This window comes from Neopelma chrysocephalum, unplaced genomic scaffold (assembly GCF_003984885.1).
Source record: "Neopelma chrysocephalum unplaced genomic scaffold, ASM398488v2 Primary Assembly neopelma1_279, whole genome shotgun sequence".
NCBI lineage: Eukaryota > Metazoa > Chordata > Aves > Passeriformes > Pipridae > Neopelma > Neopelma chrysocephalum.
The window spans coordinates 310607-325096 of record NW_020897941.1 but is presented as its reverse complement, the minus strand read 5'-3'; the positions used below and the strand labels follow the sequence as shown (position 1 = coordinate 325096).

General features: G+C 47.1%; 1 protein-coding gene across 2 annotated transcripts in view; it reads right to left on the bottom strand.

The window, feature by feature from the left end:
* Nucleotides 1–14490, bottom strand: part of ELL (elongation factor for RNA polymerase II) — a 53795-nt gene that overhangs the window by 35690 nt on the left and 3615 nt on the right. The window lies entirely within an intron of this gene.

Here is a 14490-nt window from a genome sequence, read left to right as displayed (position 1 = left end):
CCACCCCAAAACAGAGAGGGGGCTGTAAATCCACCCCAAAACAGAGAAGGGGCTGTAAATCCACCCCAAAACAGAGAGGGGCTGTAAATCCACCCCAAAACAGAGAAGGGCTGTAAATCCACCCCAAAACAGAGGGGGGGCTGCAAACCCACCCAAAAAAGAAGAGGGACCTGCAAACCCACCCAAAAAAAGAAGGGGGACTGCAAACCCACCCCAAAACAGAGGAGGGGCTGTAAATCCACCCCAAAACAGAGGAGGCTCCAATCCCACCCCAAAACGAAGCAGGGGAGCTCCAAACACACCCCAAAATTGACAGGACTCGTGGTGTGAGGAACATGTGAGGCAAGAAACAGGAAAAGATCAAGGGGAGGGGGGGTTGTGGCTCCCAATTAACTCTGGCCCAGCCCCGGATCCCCAGCGGAGCCCGGAGTCGGCCTCCCTCGGGAATCCGAGTTTGGAGACTAAAGGCACATTTTCCCAATGGGATAAGGCTGCTTTTTTTAATTCCCTGTTTTTCCTCTTTGCTTTTCCGGGGAGGGAAGGGAGACCTGCTCGTTAAGGAGCGATAATCGTGAAGTATCATCTCCTGAAATGATGATTTATCTGCATTTTAAACTCCCACCCGATTTCTTGATTAACAAGATGGGGCTACTCAGGGAGGGTTTAATTGTCACAGGGCCAAGAGCCAACTCCCACCATTTCCAAAGGTTTAGGAAGGAAAGGATTTTTTTTTTGGGAAAAAAAAACCCTAAAACAACCCTTTGCATCCCTGTGCAGCTTTCAGCCCCCAGAAGTGATCAAAGCAGTCGGGTAATCAATTAAAAAATGTCTGTAATGAAAGAAGACCGTGGCCAGTTTTTAGTGTAATAACCCAGGAGGGTTTCCTTCCTTCAAGTAAAAAAAAAAAAAAACAACCTCCCAGTTTTGATACAATTCCTGCATCTCTCTGCAAAGGAAGTTTCAGTTTGTGTTAATGGATTTTTCTGCATCCGTTCCTTGTTCCAGGAGGGTGTTCCAGACCCTCCCTGCCACAGAACCCTCAGAGCTATTTTAATTTTTATTAGTCAGTGTTGGATTGAATCTAAACTGCCCATTCATTTAAACACCTTTACCTTTATCTCAGGGCCTTGTCCTGTTCTCCCCCAAGCTGGAATATCCCTTTCCCTTCTCCACAAGCACAACAGGAATCAGCAAAACCCAGCCCTTAACTCTTTATTTTATCACTATTTTTCCTGAAGGGGATTTTCCTCCTCTAACTCAGACTAAAAAGCAATAAAAGGTAAAACTGGGGAAAGCATAAAACAAGTTGCAACAGCATTTCCCAAAGCTCTCCTACAAAGATAATGCTGCACTGGCAGATTCACAGGGGGGAAAAAAAATAAATTTAAGCACAAACCTAGAAAAATAAAGTTTTACCATTTTATCACTCGCAGGTAATTTGGGGGGAGAGTTAAATCAGCACATCCCAAAGCTCATCCCTTATTAAAAACAGCAAATGGCTCGCTCATGCAGGAGGAAAAAGGTGTTTTAAACCAAATTAAGGCAGAATTTAAACCTGCTCATATCTGTCCCTCTCTTGCAGAGCTGCACTGCGTCTCTTTTAGCAGTTACAGTAAATTAAAGACAGGGCACACACACAAAAAAAAATAAAGGAAGGTAAATATTGGCATTTCTAAAGTGCAGGCAAAGGAAAGCAAACCTTTAGATTTGTTTTTTGAACACGTGGATTTGCTTTGAAACGCTGGGGTTTTTTTCGAGGGTATTCCAGAAAGAAGCTTCCTGTTCTTGCCTCCATATATTGGAAATACAAATGGTGTTAAATATAATATTAAATACTCCTCTAAGGAAAGTTCAGCAGTGTCTGCAGCACCTGCACACACTTTGCATCATGAGACAATTCAGAGAGACCTCAGCCTGGCAAGAATCCCACTGAGACATCCATGCCCAAAATTCCCTGGGAATCACCTCTTCCCTGCTTGTTTTTTGCAGCAGAATTTTACTGGGGCCATCAGATGATCTTGTTAAATTGGGAAAGGACAGAGGAGAACAAAAAAAACCACCACAACAACAACAAAACTGGCAGAAGGAAAGGGAATCATCCCAAATTCCCAACTCTGCTAAAGGGGAACAGCAGTTCTGCTTTTCCCTGGAGGATTCACTTAGTTTTACAAGAATTAAGGGGGGGGTCAGGTTGTCTCAGATTAATATTTTAAGGGTCATTCCTCCAGCCCAAGAGGAATAAAGGCCTCTGTGCTCCCTCTGCAAAGAGAGGAAGGTTTGTTGTTCACCAGATGCTGGAGATGTGGCCACCTCTCCAACAAAGCCAAAAAAAGCTCGTGAAAAGGCTGAGAAAAACAACTTCCAGCATGGAATTCGCTGGGATTGCTGCTGCCTGCCTTGGAGATGGCACTTTTCCCCCATTAGCCTTTCTGAAGCAATGCAGCAACGCAGCTTTGGGGTTGTTTTGACAACAAGTCTGTGAAAGATGAAAAATAAGAGGCGTTTTGGGTCTGGTTGCCCAAAAAAAAATCACAGAAATCACAAAAAGAACTGCCCAGGGTTTCTATTCCTGATCATTCCCACCCTCAAAGGGCTCAGATCTGACCTGGGGACACAACTGAAAAGTAATGATTTTCATCAACTTCACTGAAAAGATGGAGAATTAGTTATTAAACCTCGGGAAGAGCCAAGATTTGTTTCCATTCCCTGGGGAATGGGAAGCAGGAGTTGGTTGATGACCCCCAATTCCACAGGGTGAATCCTCCCTTTGTGCTGCTCAGAGCACAACACCCACCACGAGCACCCACCCACCCTTCTGGCCTGTTATATTCTCCTTAAATCTCCTCTTGTTTCAAACTCCACACGTTGTTCTGCTCTCCTGAACTGCTCTGGGGGGTCAGCAACTGAATTCAGGGAGAGCTCATCCCACTAAACAACTCACCTTCAGTCCTACACAAACAGAACACTGGAGTTTTCCAGCCAAGCATCTTCCATGAGAGTCATAAAAATCATCATTATTATCCCAAGACGAGTTAATGTGTTTTTGTTTTTTTTTTTGCTACCTTACAAAAGCTCAGTTATGGACGATTCTTTACCTTTAATGGCTGTAAAGCACAAACATTCCCACTGCAGATGTGGATGAAAAACTCACCCTCACGTTTGGAGGGTTAAATAGTTCAAAGCTTTCCCACAACCAGCTGCATCAAGTGTATCTGCTTAGAAACATTCTGGATTTTTGCACTGTGCAAAAGCCCCAACTACCAGGAGGAAAAACGTTTCCCAAATTAATAGAGAAAAAGTGTGTCACGATAGCACATCTCAAACAACTCCCCCTCATCCCCATCATGTATAAATAAAGTTTCCATGGCTGATTAAAGACACCCAAAGCTCCTCCACGCTCTGCAAGTCATGTGAAGTGACTACAAAACCAGATTTAGGGTTGAAATTTGGGTTGTTTGCCCTCTCTCGGAAGTTTTCCTTGGATAAAGTATTTCACCTCTGGGTTTAAACTCTTCCACCTGTCAAACACAGGTGGGAATTCCCATATTTCCCTTCATTTTGTGGAGACCGTTCAGGTGTGTCAGGATCACCTTGGTGATCCAAACCCAAGGGTTTCCAGCCCAGGGATCCCTCGGATCCTGGAAAATCACAGAGTCATTGAACATCCTCAGTTGGAAAAGACCCACCAGGATCATCAAAATCCAACTCCTGGCCCTGCAAAGGACATCCCAGGAATTCCACCACGTGCCTTGACTGGGATCCTCTTCAAGGAGCAGCAGGAAACACACGAAACCAAGAAAATTACGTGTATTAAGAACAGCTTATTAAACAACCTGCCATTCTGGAAAACTTTTGAGAGACGACAGCTCGGGCAGAATTTTAAAACCACAGCCCCTTAAGTTATACTGAAAAGTAAGAATTCATTTTAAATCCCATTTATGCCAGAATGCCCAAGTATTCCAATACTGCTGGTTAGCCCAAAAGGAAGAGTAAGGATACTCTTGAATTACACCAGGTGGATTTTACTGAACACTGAGGCACCACTTCAAGCACCAGCCCAAGAGAAGTCTTCTAAAAACGCTGAATGGGTCCAGTCAGCTCCAACTCAGTTAAAAATAAGTATTTTAAATGACCTGCAGCACACCTGCATTGCTGCTTTCCTCGCCAGTCTGTGGCTTTCCAATTATTATGATTGTTTTTAAGCTATTTTCTTTCGCCCATCAGGTTCAAAAGCCACCCAGACTCAAAGAGAAGAGGGGTGATCACAGCTAAAAAACTGCCAGCAAATAGTTAAGAGAGAGAGAGTTGGTGAGGGGGAAAAAAATCTGTCAGTTTGGCATCTTTGGCATTATATTTAACAAACAGATAATTCACCTTTTCAGCCCCCATCGAGGTAAGGTGGCTTTTCCACCCAAGATGTTATTTGGAGCAGTTTTACTGTGTCAGGCTGAGCCAGATGAGACATTTTAATATGTCAAAATTAAAGCGAGCGATTATAAACTCAGCACAACGCCGGGGTTACAACTTATAAAACAGGAGCAGTGAAATAGCAGGAGCTGACAGTTTGTTTCTGACCTAGTTTTTAACTGGAGAACAGTCAAAAGAGCCGAGGCTGAAGGTGCTGAAATTCCAGTAGTGCTGGGGAACAGGATTAGAGGAAAAGCCTTCAGACATTCAAACTACCCAGGGAGCGTCACCCAGAACAAGGAGCCCGAGGTTCAAGAGCTTTGCTTCGATGGCAAGTGACAACCTGAGGAGGAGGAGGAGGAGGATGGGAGGGTTTCAAAGGTGGGGATGAAGTAAGAGGTGTTGCAGGACCTCCTGGTCCCAGCAAGAAGCCAAGGGAGGGGAGAAAACCTCACGTGGGGAGGGGAAAAGAAGGAAAGAAAAAAAAAAATCGTTTTAAACCAGAATTTCCGAAGGTGTTTTAGTTGCTTTTCTTCTGAGAGGCAAATGTGCTGTCAAACACCTGCGTTCATTTGAATAACAAGAGGGAAAAATTAAAGCCCCTTTCAGGGAGAGAACTGCAAGTACCAAGGGCACCGGGACTGGAGAGATCCAGGGGGGGCTGGTGCAAGGAAAGCCAGGTGATCCCATCCCAGTAAGCTGTTCACATGTCTCCCCTGTGCTCTGCAGCTCCAAATTTATTTCCACCAGGCAGCTACACGCTGGTTTAAGCCTCATTAAGAAGCAGTATGTTCCTGGGGCTGACATGTCAGATTTTTAAATGACCTTTGTACCGACAACGGCATTACCGAGCTGCTAAGAACAGGAGGGGAGGGGGGGAGAAAAAAAAAAAAAAAAAAGTGGTTTCCCATGATTAGGAGAGGTACCTTGTGGTTGTTTGCATTTATTCGAGTCCTAAAAAAACCCACCTGTCAGTAAAGCAAGCCATAAAAAAAATTAAAAAAAAAGGGCAATTCTCTCTGAAGGGCAGCTGTGACGGCATCAGCACTGCTGGCCATTCTTAATTGGGACTTATCACCCAAGGTAAACAGGATTGACTATCAGTTAATGAACAACACAACCCCCCAGGCTGAATTTTAAAGAGCGTTTTCTCCTGCTGCAATCTCTCCTAATGAAAACACAGCAGTTCAAACCCACCGAATTTCGCTTACGAAAGTCTCCTTTATTTTCGGATGTATTAAGACACCGGGGCTGATTCACTTGCCTATGTGCTCATAAGGTGGCTTAAAGGAGCTGCTGAAACATCACAACGATCCTTATCTTCCACAGGGCTTTTTCTTTAGTCCTTTCCTTGCCAGAGAAAAATATAGAAAGGCAATTGAGAGATCAGATCGACGGACTAGTTCAACCATCCCGGAACACATCTCGCCTCACAAACACGCTGCTGAGCCCAGGAAAACAAGCCTGGACCAGTTGTTTTCTTTTTTTCTTCCTTGTGCCCAGCTATATCCTATTGACACTTGGAGGGAAGAGTAATTACTGGTCTGACAAAGTTGGGTTGAAGATGATCTTCAGATGTTCCTCACCGAGCCAGAGGCAGCGACGAACCAAAGGATTCCCGAAGGAATCCCAGGGGAATCCGACCACCAAACACCCCACGAGCCAGAGCAGCCTCAAAAGGGAAAAGCAAGATGCTCAGACAGCTTCTTCTGGCAGAGGTGCTCCAACACCGACAGGACACTGGGAGCACAACCTGACAGACCCTGGGAATTCAGCAGGGATGTCACCGAAATTTCCTGCCATCTCCACGGGGGAGAAAGCAAGAAAATAATCAATAATTCCAGGGTTTTCTTTTTCCTATCACCCACGAAAAATCCAGCTGAAAATATTGAGCAAGACAACCCCACCAGATTTTCTACCCTGATAGAACCTTGTGTTACATACCCTCTGCTAACACAGCACTAACAGCCTCCTCCAGCTTCCAGGGGTGCTTTCTCCGGGAAAAATAGTGAAGGCAGCTGCCTGAAGAAGTTAAATTAGGTGCTCCCTCTCCTTCAGCAAGAAGCACAGAACCCACACTGTTTCAGCTACCTCTGTATTTGCACTGCCAGGCTGGTTGGTAACAAACCTGCTCCAAAAATAAAGCGACAAACAGTAAAAAAGAAAGAACATACTCTTCCTTAAACTGGCCAAAAAAAGAAAAATCTACCTAAAAAGTAAGTCAGATGTTCCTCTGCTCCCCGCGAGGACACCTGAGAAAGTTCAGGTTACGCCGAATTCCAAAAATAAACATGAAAAATGTTCAGATAAGAGGAGGAAAAACATCTGCTGAGTGAACACAGCCCGACCACAGCGCTCCCCGGGTCCCGGCCCAAAACCCCCCCCGAGATTTCAGGCATTCAGACAGAGAATCTCTCTTGCCTGGCAGAGGCAGCCCAGCTAATTCACACATGCAAAAGAAGTGGTGTGGGGCCACTGAGCCGGCCCTTCGTTGTCTGACCAGAATTTGGGGTCTAAATATAACGATCCGGGCCAGCCGTAGGTGGCCGGAGCCTTTTTGCTTTCTCAGCCAAGTGGGGATAAATGTGTTTCTTCCTGCTGTCAGCATCCATAAATTTAGTCTTAATGACAAGTAAAAGGCCTTTAGATGGGAGTTAAATGGCTCTAATTGTACGAGAGAGCTCAAACTTGCAGCAGCTCCTACATCAGGTCCGGCTCCAGCGCAAATTGCCGCGGAGAGGTCGTGGAAACACGCCTGGAACTGCAATAATCAAACCTTCCAGGTAATAAATCTGGGTTTTTTTCCTCCCCCTTCATGTTAAGAAACCCCCAAAGTGTCCTAGATTTTAATGCCTGAAGAACAAAGTCCTTAATTCATAAGCAATTTCTGACTCCAGAAAAATGTTTGCGATTGGTTTTAATCATTCCAGGTCGACCGATTTCCAAACGGATCCAAGATATTCCCGTCTGCGTCCGGAAAGGTTAAATATGTTTTACTTTATGCATTATCCATTACTACCTCCCTCTTCCCATTTCCACACTGGCAAAGATTAAACACCAAGCCGCTTCCTTAGCAGAGCTGTGTGTTTTGGGACTCTCCAAATCAGCACTGGGAGAACTGGTTTATGACAATGCACTCGCTCACCTGCATCACCCTCCTTTGGAAAACCGGGCTTTATTTCTGGAATAAAAACAGGGATTGGTAGCCATTACATGTGTCAGGAACACAGCAGCTTTCAGGCACTGTCCCTTAGCCATCATCCTCTTTTAGTGGCATGAGGGAACGGGGACCTCAAGGAGGCAGGAAGCGTTTTGGATTTACAGCAGGAAAAGCACCAGCAGCTTCCCACGAGGCAAAGCACACAGATGACTGAAGGTTCTTTTTATTATTGATTACCTAATGGGAGAGAAGGAAGCAGAGCTTGTGGCCAGGACCACCACGCTCCCATCAAAACACAGCTGCCCTGGCCAAGGACGTGGAGTGGGAAGAGTGACCAAGGTCACGGCCACAGGTGTCACTGAGAGCACTTTTCAAAAGAAATTGGCCCCGGAGCTCCTACGCACTTCTTAAGGGACTATTTATGGGAGCAGAAGTTGTTCTTAATTCTGCAAGAAGCAGCAGCAGAGGTCACGATCTGAGGGCTTCGGCGGCTCTGAGGGCTCAACATCCCTGGAAGGGGGAACAGGTGTCGCCAGGCTTTTCAAAAATCTATTTTAACGCCGCAGAAACCGGCGTTCCGGAGCGACGCTTCCGGAAGAAACGAAGGCACCCTGTGACAGAGGCTGCTCCTCTCCAACCAAGACACCCTGGGACAGAGGCTTCTCCTCTCCAACCAAGACACCCTGGGACAGAGGCTGCTCCTCTCCAACCAAGACACCCTGGGACAGAGGCTGCTCCTCTCCAGCCTTCCCAGCTTCGTCACTTTGCGGCGGTTTCGCTCTGAATCACACGAATTTCCGCCTCCGTTTTCGGGCTGCGCTGGAGCCCCACAAGGCTTCAGGAAGGACATTGAGGTGCTGGAGCAGGTCCAGAGAAGAGCAACGAGGCTGGGGAAGGGACTCAAGCACAATGAGGAGAGGCTGAGGGAGCTGGGGCTGTTCAGCCTGGAGAAGAGGAGGCTCAGGGGAGACCTCCTCACTCTCTCCAACTCCCTGACAGGAGGGGGGAGCCGGGGGGGGTTGGTCTCTTTTCCCAGGCAACTCTCAGCAAGACAAGAGGGCTCAGGGTCTTCAGCTGTGCCAGGGGAGGTTTAGGTTGGATATTAGGAAGAATTTCTTTCCAGAGAGGGTGATCAGCCATTGGAATGGGCTGCCCAGGGAAGTGTTGGATTCTCCATCCCTGGAGATATTTAAAAAGAGACTGGATGTGGCATCAGTGCCATGGGCTGGGAACCACGACGGGGTTGGATCAAGGGTTGGACTTGATGACCTTGGAGGTCCCTTCCAACCCAGCTGATTCTATGATTCTATGATTCTAAGTCAGGGAGTTAATGAGCTGCTGCGACCTAATCAGGGCGGCCACACCACGCCACACCTCCGGCGAGTGTCAGAGCACTTCAAAGGCCCAGCAGCCCTTAAACTCTCCCTGTGAGCAAGGGCTGCTCCCTTCCCCAGCATCCTGGTGGAAAGGTGAGCCCAGCCAGAGCCGGCTGACTCGCCTTATATGGCTTCCAAGGCACAGTTTCCGCTTGCCCAAGCTCGGGCAGGGTGGAAAAAATTTGCTTCCTCGCTACTACTCCGCCCATGCCGGGCTCTGAAAAGCATCCACTGAGCGCTGGAGCTGAGAGGGATGGAAGGAAGGAATGGAAGAATTTACACTCAGCTCCCTGGAAGAGGTAAAGCCACGGCTTTGGCAACAACCTGGATCACCTCAAGCGCCGGGATGGGGGGAGAAGCGGGAGCTGAAGGGCCGACACAGGCAGGGAAGCTGTAACCACAGCTTTTATTCTTTGCATTCCATATGAAAAAATCCCGATTTTTCTTGCTATTCAGATGCACTTAAGCCTCTCACAGCGAGCTTTCCAAGTCAGGAGCATTATTTCCTTTCACTGATTTGACCATCACACACTTTGGTTATACCAGGAGGTAGAAAACGGCCTCGGCTCAGGTTCCCACACTTATTTTCTGCACAAGTCGATATTGCTGCCAACAATTCTAAAGCCAGTTCTACCTTCTGGTCACAGTGAGGTTCATGTCATCCAGCTCTGGGTCATTATCAACTTCTCTGAGCATCACAAACAGCCCAACCCTCCTGTTCACTGAACAAACAGCCACGTTCATAACCCTGAATATCCACAAGCGCAAGAAAACCGCTGGCTGGAAATGAAGCCCAGTGGATGCAGGCAATTAAAAAGCTGCCTCATCTTCAATAAATGCTCTTACTTTGTGGATGACAAAGTTGTTTCATTTCTAAAAATGTGTGCATGGTCACTCTTTCTAGCCTTGCTGGCCTGTATCAAGATCATCCCTTTTTTCCCCAGCAGATTTCTCTCAGTGAAGGAACCAGGGAGAGATTTATCTCCAACCATCAGTGGTTTGTCTTTGCTCTCATCTGCTGGTCACCAAATGGCAGCACCCGGCTCATCCACGCACAGATTCTCTCAGAAGAGAGAAAAATGGTGGCAAAGGAGCTTATAAAACTAAGTTCTGCCAATTCCCTTGTTCCTCTCTTTTTTTTTTGGGGGGGGGGACTGGGAAAGGCAGAAACACAGCTCGTTTGATTTTCTCATAGAAACCAGGAGCCAAAACCAACTGAAATCAGCGCCGGAGCTGGAAAGGTACAACAAAACTCACACAAACATAAAGTCTAGACACTAAAATGTGGAAATATGATTCAAATAACCACAACTGGCACACACAACTCACTGATTGCAGCCCATCGCAGAACAGGCCCTCGGTGGGGAGGAATACAGAAGAAAGATTAAATTAGCTCCTGCACCTCAGTAGTAGAAAATATGGATCCTGTGGGCACAGTGATATGGATTGAGCCGGAGCTCCTTCCTTCCTGCTGGGCTTTTTGCTGGGATTTAAGTAACACACGTCTGCTCTTGCTAAATAATGACAATTAGCTTAAACTGCCATGGAATGGTTTGAGTTGGAAGGGACCTTAAAGCTCATCTTGTTCTATGGGCAGGGACACTTTCCACTATCCCAGGTTGCTCCGAGCCCCGTCCAACCTTGCCTTGGACACTTCCAGGGATGGGGCAGCCACAGCTTCTCTGGGCAACCTGTTCCTGTCCTCACATCCCTGATCCTGTACAAACCAACCCGCCCCGGGTGTCAGGTGGCTGCTCTTACCAAAGCACGGCTGAACCACACGGGGCTCAAAATATATGAGCCCAGGAGTCAAGAGAGGATGTTTGTGCTGATGAAATCTAAATACTACGAAGATTTGGGCAACCAGAGGCTTTCAGGAAGTTTCACGGTACCTGCATCACGTGGGGACACCGACCCGAAGGACAAAGTCTGCGTCTCCCACGGAACCCAACAGCACAGAAAACATCTGTTTTCCAGGAAAACATCTCAGTTTTCCAGGAAAACTCGGGCTGAAGTGTTCTCTCCTGCACAAAAGCCCAGGGAAGTGCTGCACAGAGGGAGAGCAGAGGGTTAACTGCGATCAGGCCGGACCAGATCAGGGAAGACTCCAGGTGGGTGGGTGGAGGTGGGCAGTTCAGTCAAGTCCTGCTCACCAGCAGTGACCTCTTTTGGAGTTAAACAAATGCTGGTTTCTTTAAATTAGAAAAAGGCACTAGTCCAATGTAAAGAAAAGAGAGAGACCAAGTGCACGGAGCAGTGTTTTTTCTAGGCTGTAATGCAAAAAAAGGATTGGATTTTGGAAGTCTGCTTTCCCCAGTGCAGCAGGGACACACACCACCACTCTGCAAACCAACTGCCCAGGGGTTCAGCACGCTCTTTGAGTGTATAAATGCTTGAAAAAAAAAAACCCAAAACCACACCAAAATCCCCAGTCAGAAGGCAATACCAGGTTACCATGGTGTGCAAAAGTTGCCTCACGTACATGGGACGTTTCTAAGCAACACATGAGCCACTATAGAAAACTCTTATCAGCAAATCCAAGCTCCTTTCCTGGGTAATGCATCTAGGTCAAGCCAAGGCACACGGAGCACTGAAGCCCAGTTTTGGTGATGCCTCCTCTGTATCCACCCTGGATAAAATATTAGCATAGTTCAGGTTATCAGGCTTTATTTTCATTAGCATTAAGTTCACTGCAGAAACAGCATTAACCTTAATTATTCACAGGTAACTCGATCCCAGCCTTCCTGGTGTTGTGATGCTGAGTTGTGACCACTTCCTCCCCTCCCTCAGCTTCAACTCTCCTCGCCCCAAAAACCTCAATAAACCTAAATAAAAATAAAAATACTGCACGACTGTGATCCCGAATGAGGGTGTCCAGCACAGGGTCCCAGACACGGGGCATCTCTTCAAAGTCTACCTAAACCCGTGCAGCCACTCCATCCATTCAAACGCATTCTCCTGTGCATTAGCAGCAAAACCACTAAGTCAGCCAAAATGTATTCTTCTCCCATGGATTAGCTGGCACAAATTAGTGCGGGAGTGACGCATGCAGTCTGTCCCTTCCCATTTTTCAACATGCACAAACACCAGGGATTTGGAGACGCTTCACAAGTTTCTGCTTACAGGTTACGGGCAGAGTTTAAATTGTCTGAAATGTGCAAATTGTTTCGGAGATAACACACACACGTTCATTTACCAACGAGACCTCAAATGCTCTTTCAAACCACGTTCTCCCCTCCCCTCGGCAGCGATAAAGGCTCTGCTGGGACCAGGGAACTATTTCAACAGCCCTCTGCCAGGCAGCACCGGGACAAAAACCAACTGAACAGGACAGAGCACTTCAGACGGGCTCAGAAAAGCCCTGATGTTGGAGGATCACCCTGAGCTGACCAGCAAGTGCAGGGGCCACTCGAGGCAGGACACACCGGCCGGGTCCCCGGGAGACACGTTGCTCTGAAGAGACTCTTCAGATCAGTTACAGTTCAGACAGAAATAAAAAAAATATTGTAACAGCTTTCCTTTCTCCCTTAGCTGCTGTTTAAGTGGAATAAGAAACCAAGCACAGAACATGCTGAAAAGGAGTGAGGGTTTAGTCTTGACACAGCCACCAGAATCCAACCGCAAGAGCCATGGACACAAGTCGCCATCTATTCCACTTAAATCACCTTAAATTAAAAAAGGAGCCACCCAGCCCCACAGAAATAACCTAAAGGGTTAATGCTCAAGCTCGTTTCTCCCAGTACTGCCAGAGAGCAAAAAGTTATTAATTCAAATCCAGCCTCTCTGATTAATGGTGGTGTACGATTTGCTGATAAAAAGCAGATCACATTTGATAAAAAAAATAAAAAAAAGGCACCATCGCTCACAAGAATTCTGTCACAAACTTTTCTATTTTCCCTTGGCACGTCACCAATCAGACCTACTTCTTTAGCCTGCCACCACCAGCACGAGGAAAAAAAAAAGAAATAAAAGCATAATGGGTTTATAATTTGCCACCGAATCCCATAGCAACTGTACGTCACTTCAGATGTAAATTACAGACAATTCCTTCCAATGCCGTTCGAAAACTATAGAGCTGAATCTATAATTTGAGCAGATCCAAGCGGCGGAGGGTTGAGAGAGAGAAAGAGAAAAAGCTACCCTAAATAATTGAAAGGAAACTGCCACGGGCCAAAACATTCCCCGTGCGCAGCGTTCGGCGTCTCTTTGTCCCCCTTTGCTTTCGAACGGGAGGTGCCACGTTCGGGTCAGCGGGGAGAGCACTGAGCAGGAGTTGAGCAGTTCAGGGCGTTCTGCAGATCCTGTCCCATTTTTGCTGATGAGGAGGAGACGTACGTGTGCGATGAGCTTCCTCTCCAGCCTCCTCTGATTCATTTGGTCGTGTCACCGACTCATGTTCCCGATGTCGTAAGAGCCTCAATTTTGACGGACGACAGCATCGGTGAATTAATAGGACAGGAAAAAACAGGTTACAGGGGAGGAGGAATGATGCAAAAAGCTTTCAAGATAATTCAATGAATTTTGATTCGAAAGCCGGATTGTTCTTCTCCTCCTGACACCTGCAAGCAGCTTTCAATTCCCAAGTCAGCATGAATACGCATTACCCTAAAGACCCTGTAATGACAGCACAGCCTTCATTTTGTGTTTGGTGCTTTGAACACAGCAAGATGAAGGCATCTCCACCAACTGCTCCAAAAGGCAAGGCTGAGAAGTTCTTTCAATAAACAGCCACTGCAAGGGGTCAGGTTAACCCTGATCTTCACAGAGTCGCTTCTCTCACAGTCGGTTTTAGAGCAGCGCGGGGAAGGTGACTCGGGAAGCCACATCTATCAGACCAAAATTCAGCTCAGCTAGCTGAGCACGGGGACAACGTGCTTTGGTTATCTCAGCTCAGTCCCCAATAAATATTTGTGCATCTGCCAAAGTTCACCAGTGAATCAACCAATGGCTTCAGTTCAAAACACTCCGGGGTAGCCGGGGCAGAGAGGAGCAACAGGAGCAGGAGGTGCTGCTCAGCTGCATCACACACGGACCAAGGGATGCTACAACCTACTTTGCATCCTCCTAAAACCACCATGCAAGCCAGGACCGGGGCTGGGAGCTGAGGTGAGCCTGGCCTCCATCATTAGGTCAACACATAAACTCCAGATAACAGGGAAAGGTGTAGAATTGTGTCACTTCGCTCGTTATCAAATGACCACCCCTCACACAAGCTCCAGCCGCAAAGAGAGGTTTTAAATAACTACGTGAAAGTTGGGAAATTCCCAGGTAAGGGTTCCAGGAACAGCCCTAACGCTGTTTGCCTGCTGTCAGCACCTTCAGCACAAGAGAGACAGACCCACTGCCAAGGGGCACTGGGGTCTGCCACGTGGCATTTTCAACCAGGCACGAAGAGTGGGACTCACCCAGAAACCCCTCGTGATGCTGCTAAAAAACAGGTGTGAACATCAAAGGATGAGTGCTCTGGATGGAGGTTTATCTAAGGGTATCAGGTGGGGATGGATAAAATATCTTGTCATCAAGGATGGGGTTCAGGAGAAGGAATGA